The following is an 11,657-nucleotide window of genomic DNA, read 5'->3' as shown; positions in this document are numbered from 1 at the left end:
TACATATTTTATATATAATCAATGTATATTTTTTATATTTAACTAGCGAATGTAAATATTTTTAGCCGACCGTCAAAATATATAGAAGCGGGTCAGGGTCGTTGAGTATTTTAAAAGATATAGGTGGGTTTATTTAATACAAATAATATACGTGACATATTAAGAAAATGACACATGGTGAAGTTAAAGTCAAAGATTTGACTAGGTTAGTTTTGTTAGATATAGGGGTAAGTTTGAGCCCAAAAACAAACGTTAGGGGCATTTGCGGACCAAAAGGTTAACAGAGGATTTTTTGAGCCATTTTCAATATGTTAGGGGTATTGTTGGCCCTTCAGTTAGATATATAGGTAAGGTTGAGCCCAAAAACAAACGTTAAGGACATTTGCGGACTAAAATATTAACGGAAGATATTTTTGAACCATTTTCAATTCGTTAGGATAGCGTTGGCCCTTTTTTGTTTAAACAATACTAGGAATGTACCATGGTCCAACATTTAATACTGACAACCATATTGTCCTGGAATGACTGACGAAACCAAAAAAGTGGCTGGAAATAATATCCTCGCAAACTCAAACTTACAAAATTTATTGGATAGCAAACAATTGTTAGCTAATCACGCCCCGAATATTGATATATCATTTTGACAACTTAAATTTGTTTTATAATATATAATATCTTTTAATAGGTATACAAAAACTTCAAAACACGGATTGATCATGTCCAACTATGCCTCATAAAAAGGACTAAGTGGTTATTGCAAATATAATCCTGTTTAAGAGTCCAGAGTCGAATCCTACAGAGAACTAAGATTTTGCTACTACTGTTTACTATCATTAAAAAGACAAGTTTGAACAAATTCTGAAGTTATAAAGATTGAGATTTTATTTCTAACAAAATAACTAACTAATTAAAGTGGTAAATTATCAACCAAAGATACTAAGGGTTGGAGACAAAATAGTTATGATTTTTTCAATTGTCGGAATCTTTTTCGCTACGTCTTTTATAATATTGTCTAATTATTCTCTACCGATCGTGAGTACTTTGGGCGTCGTAATTCTCTTTCGAGCAACTACCACAATTTTCGAGCGTAATTCTCTCGAACTACGCTAGCTGGTACTAGTTCACCGCTCACTAAGATCATACCAATGTTTCGTTATTTCTAATCCCACATTTAAACCCTCCGTATTGATTTCTCAAATACGTTAGGAGTGATGTTGTTCAACAACTACCTAAATATGTACCCTTTTGCAGGCAATACATAATAAATAAGCACAATCAATCGATGGCCATTCAATCAACTGAAATAAACACGTAGTTAAACAAGTAGAGAAATCCAAAGGCTACATTATATTAAACTCTAGATAAGAGAAATCCAAAGGCTACATGTAATAAGAATTCATCCTCCAATAGGTTCATCAAACTCTAGATAATGAGTTTAACTACTCATAATTGTATAAACAATCATAATAATATTCAAAAGCATTAAACTACATGTGTTTCGTAGCCTTTTGCCTCTCCAATAATGTCTCTCCCACCTAAAAACTAACTTCAGGAGGTATTTATAAGGTAGGGCTAAAGTGTACACGTCCAAAATTAAGGAGGAAATAAAAATGGCTCGGATAAGCATCGTCAGTGATGCCAAAATATATTGCAAGGTGCCATCAGAGGCGTCAACATACACTGCAAGGCGCCATCAAAGGCGCCAACTTTTCATGGCCTTGCAATGTCTACTTTTATTGCTCTATTTTGTACCTTCGAGGTACCATTTCATGCAGTGTTTCTCAACTTCATATCCAAGTATTCCTATATGTAAAATAAACTCAATTGAGCTTAATCATCGCATGAATTAACATCCAAACAACAAACAAGTAAGGTGAATAACGTCAAAATATATAAAATTATAGCACGATATCAACACCCCCACACTTAAATATTGCTCGCCCCCGAGTGAACCAACTAAACACTTCCTCCTCAAGTACCCTACAAGCCACACATTTACGACACACTACACCCATGATCATGGTTGATAGCGACAATTAAGCTCTAGCATATGCGGTCAAATATACTTCCCGTACTTATGCCCAATTTCCATATATCCAACACATGAACAATATGATTATAACAATCCTAGCCTCGAAAACTAATTCAATATCACAATGCATCCGAGGCTTGAATACTTAATCTATCAAAAAAGTCTAATAATATTACCTATCCCTTGTGAAACTATGTGCCCTCACAATAAAAATAAAATAGTAAGCAGTCCATACATCCAAATCATATGTTCGAATATATTTTAAGGACTCACACATATGAATAAAATCACTCACTCTCTCAAAGAAGTCACATGCATGCAAAAGGTACCACATGCTTGCCCATTATATAAACCTCTACAAATGTAGGCACGCTCGGTCCAAAATCAACTAGGACTTTATTATGGTTGTAATGTGGGCTAAGGGATAAGTATAATATATTTAGGATATAGTGGCTAACCCTCCTAAGCACTTTAACACATCACGTATTCAACTTTAAGCGAAAAAATTTCTTCAATCCACTTCAATCATCACAAGATAGCTCACCTCAGAATAGTTTTCCTTCTTCTTTAAGCACTATTGTAACTCACACCCACTAGCAACAACAAGATACCTTTATTTTATTTTATTTTCTTTTTGTTTTTTGTATTTTTGCCTTACCACTAGTGGAGTTTTATTTAAAATACAATTGCTCCTTTCTTCCTTCTATTGGTTCCACTCAAAAGTTACCCCAAGTTTTCTCATTATTTCTTTCTAGCACTTTCTTTACAATTCAAATGCTTTAAGAGGTATAAGGATCAAAATGATTCAATTAAGAATGAAAGGGGATAGGCTTGTAATGTGGGTGACAAAATAAAGTATTATATGTGTGATGACCCAAAAGGTCATCTTATGTTTTAGAACTCGAATCTGCACTCTTAAATCTTAAAAATATCATATTTACCCTCCTCTATTTGCGTGCATAGTCCGAGCATGTTTTCGGAAAGCTTTCATATTGAAAATTGATGAAAATAAGAATTTATGCCTTAAAAGTTAATTTTAGTTGACTTCGGTTAATTTGTTTCTGGGAAACGGGCACGGATCTGTGTTTTGATGATCTCGATGGATCCGTATCGAATTATGGGATCTGGGCATATGCCAGGAATCGAATTATGAGGTCCCTAGCTCAAGTTATGATTTTTTGATGAAAATTAAAAGTCTGAAAATTAATTTTTTTTAAGAATTAATTGATGTTTGGCATTGTTAGTGCCGAGTAAGTATTCTGGTTCCGGAGCACGGTACAGGTTCACTATAATATTTAAGACTTGTCTGTGAAATTTGGTGAGAAACGAAGTTGATTTGACGTAATTCGGACCTTCGATTAAGAAAATAGAAATTTTAAAGTGTTCTTAAGAATTTCATTTGAGTTGGTGCTAAATTCGTAGTTCTAGGTGTTATTTTGGCAATTTCATCGCGCGAGCAAGTTCGTATGATGTTTTTAGACTTGTGTGCATGTTTGGTTTAGAGCCCCGAGGGCTCGGGTGAGTTTCGGATAGGCCATGGGATGTTTCGAACTTAGAAAAGTCTAGTGTTTTTGCTGTATCTGATGTCTGCAATACTGTGCTTCGCGATCACTTAGTCACTCTCGCGATCGCGAAGGGGAAACTGGGATGGGGGAGGATTTACTCTACGCGAACGCGAGACCATGGTCGCGAACGCAGAGCATTGGGGGGAAGTTGCTCTACGCGAATGCGACAGGTCGAACGCGAACGCGTAGCTCTAGCTATGCTGGGCAGGGGACCTGGGGAAGCTCTACGCGAACGCGAAGGTAAGGCGGGCTAAGCCTTCGCGAACACGTAAAGCCTCTCGCAATCGCGTAAGTCCTTAGGAGGCTGCTCTTCGCGAACGCGGTAGTGTTCACGCGATCGCGATGAACACTATCGCCCAGTGCATAAAACAGAATCAAACACGGGATTTAGCCAAAAAATTCCTTTTTCTCAAAAATCAAACGGTGTGAGGCGATTTTTCAAGAGTCGTTTCTTCCCGAAAGTGTTGGTAAGTGATTTTAAACTATTTTCTTTCAATTACCCATTACATTTCTTGAATTATCAACCTAAAACCTAGAGTTTTCATGGTAGAATTAGGAGTTAGGGTAGAAACTAGGGATTTCGGGAATTTGGGGATTTAGACCTCGATTTGAGGTCGGATTCCAAAACCAATTACATATTCGGGGTCGGGGGTGAATGGGTAAATGGATTTTGGTCCGAACCTCGGGTTTTGACCAAACGGGCCCGGGGCCGATTTTTTACTTTTTGGAGAAAAAATTGGGAAATTTAATTTATGTAATATAGTTGATTCCTTTAGCAATATTTAATATTATTGAGTCATTTTTGAATAGATACGAGTGGTTTGGAGGTGAATTCCAAAGAAAAAGTTGTGACTGAGAATTAAGTGGCCTTCAGAGGGAGGTAAGTGTCGTGTCTTACTTTGGCTTGAGGGAATAGGTATTATATGTTTATTTGCTACGTGTTTGGTTGTTAAATATGATGTATAGGTAAGGTGACGAATGCGTCGTTGTCGAGTCATAGCATGCGAGTGAAATTCTATTCTTGTCTATTTTGCAGCCTTAAATTCTACTATCCATGCTTAGCGGGTTATTTGAAATGTTGGGTGACTTATATCTAGTTTCACTGAGAATTGGTAACTTTCGAATATTGATTCAAGGTTGAGGTTACATTGTGCTATTGATTATGGGTGAAATACTGGTTTCTTTGTGATACTCCTATCTATCCGTTGTTATTGATTCTGTGATTTGTGAGGAGGAGTGTAAAACACGAAGGGTGATGCCGTGCATGCATTATTTATCTTGTGAGGAAGAGTGTAAAGCATGAAGGGTGATGCCGTGTATATTATGAGAGGTTTAATGCACGAAGGGTGATGCCGTGCCGTTCTATTTATTTATTTATTTGGCGAGGTTGAGAGTAAAAGCACGAAGGGTGATGTCATGCCGTTCTATTTATTTATTTGGCGAGGTTGAGAGTAAAAGTACGAAGGGTGATGCCGTGCCGTTCTATTTATTTATTTGGTGAGGTTGAGAGTAAAAGCACGAAGGGTGATGCCGTGCAGTTTTTCTTTGCTGTTTTATTTGCTCAATTTGTTTAAGGATTTTCGGTTTAATTCTGTCTTTTTATTATTCTCACTCTTTATATTGTATCCCCCCCACTGTATGTCCCCTTCCCATTATTTTTGCGTTATTTCTTTATTTACTGTTGTTGCTACTAGCATAATTATACTGTTCAGATTATATGTGGGTGTCTTGTCCTAGCCTCGTCACTACTTCGTCGAGGTTAGGCTCGACACTTACTAGTACATGGGGTCGGTTGTACTGATGCTGTACTCTGCACTTTCTGTGCAGATTTTGGTACCAGCCCAGGTTGATCGAGATTTTTCTATTGGTCCGCTGTCCGGAGACTCAAGGTAGATCTGTCGGCGTTCACAGACCTTGAAGTCCCCGTCTATCTTTTATGTCCTACTATTTTCTTTCATTCAAACAGTTGTATTTCTTTCAGACTATTACTTGTAGTAAATTCTAGAATGCTCGTGAATTGTGTCTCCAAATCCGGGTGGTAGTAATTAATACAGTTTTATAATATTCCGCACTTATTATATTTTATCTTAGTTAATTATAGTTATTTACTGAATAAAAATAGGAATTGGTTTAAAGATTCTCTAGCGTTGGCTTGCCTAGCAAGTGAAATGTTAGGCGCCATCACGGTCCCGTCGGTAGGAAATTTCGGGTCGTGACAATAGGCTCAAAAGGGTAAATTAGGGTTGATTTTATTTGTGATAAGCAATAAAACTCAAAAAGATCAAAGAAAGCCTAATATCACTTTTCAAATGAAGCAATACCTAGGATTTCGCTTCAATTCATATTCCGGATAAGTTCTAGACTCAAATGCAATATCATGGACTATATAAAGAACTCATTTCACACATGGTACATGACTCATTAAGGACGGTTCCATTCCGACTCTCAAATAATTACAAGTATTCAGGGAGCCACAAAATATTAAGTATTAGCACAAAGTGAACACAAGTCAAGCAATCGAGACATATGAGTCATACCACAAGCTATTAATTTTTATTAAGGCATTATCATATATTTAAAACCAAGGGAAGGTGAAATACATGCCCGAAACTAAGTATTCAACCATCAAACAAAAGGTGTGAATCACATCATTCCTTCTTCTTTATTTCCGAAGAACTACTCTAAAAATAAAAAACTAAAATCCGGTTCAAACTACATCCCATGGAAAAGAATCGAGGCACAAAAAATCAAGGGGGATTATTTCTACCTTAAAAAAAAAATAAAAGACATATTTTTGAATTTTTTTTGTTTTTTAATTTTTTTTTGTGTTTCTGGTTATACTTTAATCCCTCAAGAAAACTGCTTAGGAGGTCCATCGTTGAGAAAAGTCCAATCTCTTTTTATTTTTCTAAAACAATTATTCAATTAAACTAACACAACTAAAATAGCATAGAAAGTCACCCAGACAATCTCCTCACTTCACATTTAAAATTATGCATAATCTCCAATGCACACCATAACTAATAAGAGGGCAAAAGAAACTCCTTGGTAGGCCAAAGGCCAAAGCACTAACAACTCATGGGGTACTCAGACTTCTCCCCGGGTATTTATTTTTGTGCGGGCACTCCGCACTTAGTTCTAACCATCTGGCTTGCTGTTGTGTCCTTGCAATGGATTTTCTTTCCATCCTTCTACAAAATAAAAACGACACTACAAAAATAATACAATAAAAAAATTTATAAAAAAAACTAAAAATAAAAGAAAGCAGTAAAGTCGGGTTGCCTCCCAACAAACCCATGATTTAACGTCGTGGTACGATGTGAATCACTTTCTGCCTTTACCTCGAGCTTATGAATTGAACCCCAAGTTTTGATTCAAGTTTATGATTGTGCTCTTGGAACAAATCTAACTAGCCCAAGAAAATAATGTAATGTTCTTCACTTCTTGGACTTTATGTGAGGTGTGTAATCCTGGCTTTCTGGCAAGAAAAATTCCAGAATATAGATACATTGTTCCTCATTCCTTGACTTCTAAATTGACTCGGATGACTCTATTTTTATATCATCATCCAAACACAATGTGGAAAAATACTTGGAATGAGGACCAATGCGCTCAAATACATAAACTTCAGGCCTTTCAACATCCTCAATACCAATGATACTAGAGTCAACTAAATTTGTATCTTCAACGTCCTTGACTGACTCTAGTATCACGTCTTCAATATTGACATCCTCAAATTTTAGTTGGCTAGGTTGTTGGTATTCTACTCTGACCTCCTCCATCAGAGTGTTAACTGGTAACTCCGATTCATATTATTTTTGGCTACTATCCATAATATTGGCTTGTTGAACATTCAAAGCTTCCACTACTTGAAGTTAGATCTATGTTTATTTTAATGATGCAAAATAACACTTCTTCAATGTGAAGAAACACTCCTGAAGCAATGGAAAGGAAGTAAATCAATCAAGGATTTGGTAGAAGATTAATGGAGACACTCCTAAAGCAGTGGAAAGGAAGTATCAAAAATTTGAGACGAAAAAGGAAGGAGTAGCAGAAATTCAAAGGGAAAATCAATTAAGGATTTGAGAGAAGATAAAGGGAGGATATAGGAAGGACCTTAATCAAAGGAAGTCAAGATCACAAACCTATACACTGAAGATTCCTCCATCAAAGGACGACAACTAAAAGCTGGAATCAAGGGATCTGATTTGATTCTTCAAATAACGGGGATATCTGCTCAGCAAAGGAAAATCCAATCAAGACCACAAGTCAAAGCAAATCAACAAAAGTAATATCTTATTGTTGGAAAGAATCACTCTACGATTCCTTTATGAGGTCAACTCCCTTGGGGTTTGCATTCTCTCAAGATTCACGTGACAAGAAGACCTTACAGAGTCTACTCTAAATAAGCATTGTAATCTTATATATATATATATATGTACCAGCCTTGAAGACACATCCTTTGATCATACGAACTTTATACTCTTTGTTCTACTCTAAATAAGCATTGTAATCTTATATATATATATATATGTACCAGCCTTGAAGACACATCCTTTGATCATACGAACTTTATACTCTTTGTTCTACTCTAAATAAGCATTGTAATCTTAGCAAACTTTACTGTGTAATCAGTAGAGAGAAAAACGTTGGTGAGGTATTGTATCACGAGCGTACTTAGATTCAGAAGTGAGTTAGTGTTCGAGATTACATCAACACAATTGTACGAAAATTTCAAGGAGCTTTGAAGAGAGAACACCCTTACAATCCAAGGGGACTAGAGTGGGATTCACATTGAATCCGAACCAGTATAAAAATTTGGGTGCCTTTTATTCCTGCATTTTACTTCTGCTTTCATTTATATTCTGTCTTTATTTTCAGTCGACTAATTGTAAACTAGTCAACTACTTAGGATACAAAAAGAAAAATTGACAATTCCCCCCCCCCCCCCCCCCGTACTTTCACTTGACTCACTTGAGCCTTCAAGTTATGAGTAGTTGCCTCTTGCCTTTGTATCCGTAGTTATGTGTCATTATGTTATTCCATAAGGCACCTTAGCATATCCTTGATCTCTTTCAGGTCATCATTCCTGGATTCTTTGTTCATATTAACTTCACAAGAAAAAGTAGAACGATTATAGCAAAAGGTTGGGGGAGGATAAGACATATAAGCATAACCATGAAAGTGACCATTTTGACCACCTACACATTTCACAAGTGTAACGACCCGACTTGTCGTTTTAAGAATTTACGCCCCGTTCAGTGACTTAAGGTCTCGAGCAGTCTCGCAATATGTATTATGACCCGCATATGTGGTCGAGTTTGATTTACGGATGATTCGGAGTGGTTTGGGACACTTAGTCCCTAAGATGGAAGCTTAAATCTTAGGATTTTGACTGTAGTCAGAACTGTGTGAAGACGACTCCGGAATGGATTTCTGTCGGTTCCACTAGCTCTGTTGGGTGATTTTGGACTTAGGAGCGTGTCCGGACTGGGAATCTGAGGTTTGTAGCCAATTTAGGCTTGAAATGGCGAAAGTCGAATTTTTGGGGAATTTGACCGGAAGTGAAATTTTTGATATCGGGGTCGGAATCTGATTCCGAAAGTTGGAGTAGGTCCATAATGTCAATTATGACTTGTGTGCAAAATTTTAAGTCATTCCAGATTGATTTGATGTGTTTCGGCACAAGTTATAGAAATTGAAAGTTCAAAGTTCATAGATTTTGATTTGGGTTGCGATTCGTCGTCTTGATGTTGTTTGAGGTGATTTGAGAATTAGACTAAGTTTGTATGATGTTTTAGGACTTGTTGGTGTATTTGGTTGAGGCCCCGGGGGCCTCGGGTGTGTTTCGCGGTGGTTTCGGATCATTTCGGGCTATTTCAGAACTGCTGTATTTGGTATCTGACTTCCTTCTTCGCGAACGCGAAAAAGAGTTTTTAGGCTGCTGGGATTTGTCCTTCGCGAACGCAAAGGAGGGCTCACGAATGCGAAGGTATGCCTGAAGAAACTACGCGAACGCGAGGGGCCAGTCACGAACGCGTAGAAGGAAGCAGGGGACTGGGCCTGGAATCATCAGCCTTCACGAACGCGAAACAGTAAGACCTGAGTGCATCGCGAACGCGATGATATGCATGGCAGGCCTTCGCGATCACGACGCTGATAACGCGAACGCGAAGAAGAATTTGAGGCAGCGAGTTTTTGGCCTTCGCGAACGTGAGGCAGAGGTCGCGAACGCGAAGAAGGCCTATCTGGGCAGAATTAAAAGTCCCAAAAATGGGGGTTTGAGTTCATAACTCAAAATCTAATTTGGAGCTCGGTAGAAGGCGATTTTTGGAGAGATTCTTGAGTGGGTATTTGGGATAAGTGATTCTTATCCAGTTTTGATTAATTTTCATGATTATGTCTTTGAAACCATCATTTAATTCGGATTTAATGCAGGAAAAATCAAGATTTTTGTAAAATCTTCCAAAAATGAAAATGTAAGATTTGGAAGTTGAGTTATTATTGGAATTCAATAAAATTGGTATGGTTGAACTCGTATCAGAATGGGTGTTTGGATTTCATGAAAATTATGTCGGGTTCCGAGAGGCGTGTCCCGCGTTGACTTTTTGGAATAAAATTTTAAGTCGACGTATTATTATCCGAAATTTTTCCGACAAATGACTTGGCGCGCCACGTCATTTGACACATGGCATTGGGCCTCTATGAAGATGATATCTTGGGTCTAATGAAATAGGCTCATCACTTCTAGCCTAATTAAATGGGCTAGCCCAATCAATATTTATTGGACTTAAGTGATTAATCCAATCATATTAACCCATAATATTAAATTGGACTAATACATTTAAATATAGTCCAAATTATATTATTGAATTTAAATTCAATAAATTTTGTATGCCTACAAATGCCCCTACTTCAAGACTTATCGAGGTGTAGACTTTTCAAACCTCAGAGATTAGACTTGAAGTAACTGCAAAATAACCACCCTCCTTTTTATTATTTATAAAGAAATTGATATTTTCTTCCTTGATATGACTTTGAGCATGCTTACAAGTTTGTAGCTTTGATTTTATGAAGCCGCAGTAGCCAAGCATCTTTGGAACTTACGTAATGAAATTATGTTTGCATGAATCTTTTAACGTGGAATACTGCCAACGTTTGTTTTTTTGGGCCTTTAAATCCTTCTTTGGCAAGAATTCAGCTTGGCATTCTCTTATCCCTTGACGTCATCCTAATCCAAATTCTTTTAGGAGATGATATGATTCCTTTCTAAAGAACGTTATTGCGTCCATGTAGGTAACAATTATCATAGACGCCTTAACTACTGATCCCACATCGAGAACAAACCTTCCATGCCATCTTTTATAAACCTATATAAATCTATGTGCTCGTAATTGTTGAGCATCAATTCGCGGTCTTCGCAAGCCACTTGAGTCTAATTTTCGCGGTCTTCGCAAGCCACTTGAGTCTAATTTTGTGGACTCGGAAGCATAAAGCGAAGGTAATTTTTTCTTCTTCTCTTGTGCTTTTCTTCCTTTGTTGCTTTTTTCTCTTTTTTTTGTAGGTCAAAAAAGAAGGATGTGTTCTTGTTTAACGAGATGATCCATGTATGAAGAAGATGATTTTACGGTGTGAAAAGATTTGTATTCATCCCCACCCGAATATCGGAGAGATTATTAGAGAGATTACTCTCAATATGGCTCGACTACTGATCTCAAAATGACCCGACTATAGGAGATATTTCTCTCAATGTGGATCGACTATCGGAGAGATTACTCTCAAAATGATCCGACTATTGGAGAGATTACTCTCAATGTGGCACGACTACCGGAGAGATTACTCTCAATGTGGCTCGACTACTGGAGAGATTACTCTCAAAATGATCCGACTATCAGAGAGATTACTCTCAATGTGGCTCGACTACCGGAGAGATTACTCTCAATGTGGCCCGACTATTGGAGAGATTACTCTCAATATTGCCCGACTATCAGAGATATTACTCTCGATGTGGCTCCGCTACCGGAGGCCATTTCATCAATTTAGACCTTTGTGCTCATTCT

This window comes from Nicotiana tomentosiformis, chromosome 6 (genome assembly GCF_000390325.3).
Source record: "Nicotiana tomentosiformis chromosome 6, ASM39032v3, whole genome shotgun sequence".
Classification (NCBI taxonomy): Eukaryota; Viridiplantae; Streptophyta; class Magnoliopsida; order Solanales; family Solanaceae; genus Nicotiana; species Nicotiana tomentosiformis.
The sequence above is the reverse complement of the archived record's forward strand: the minus strand, read 5'-3'. Positions refer to the sequence as shown.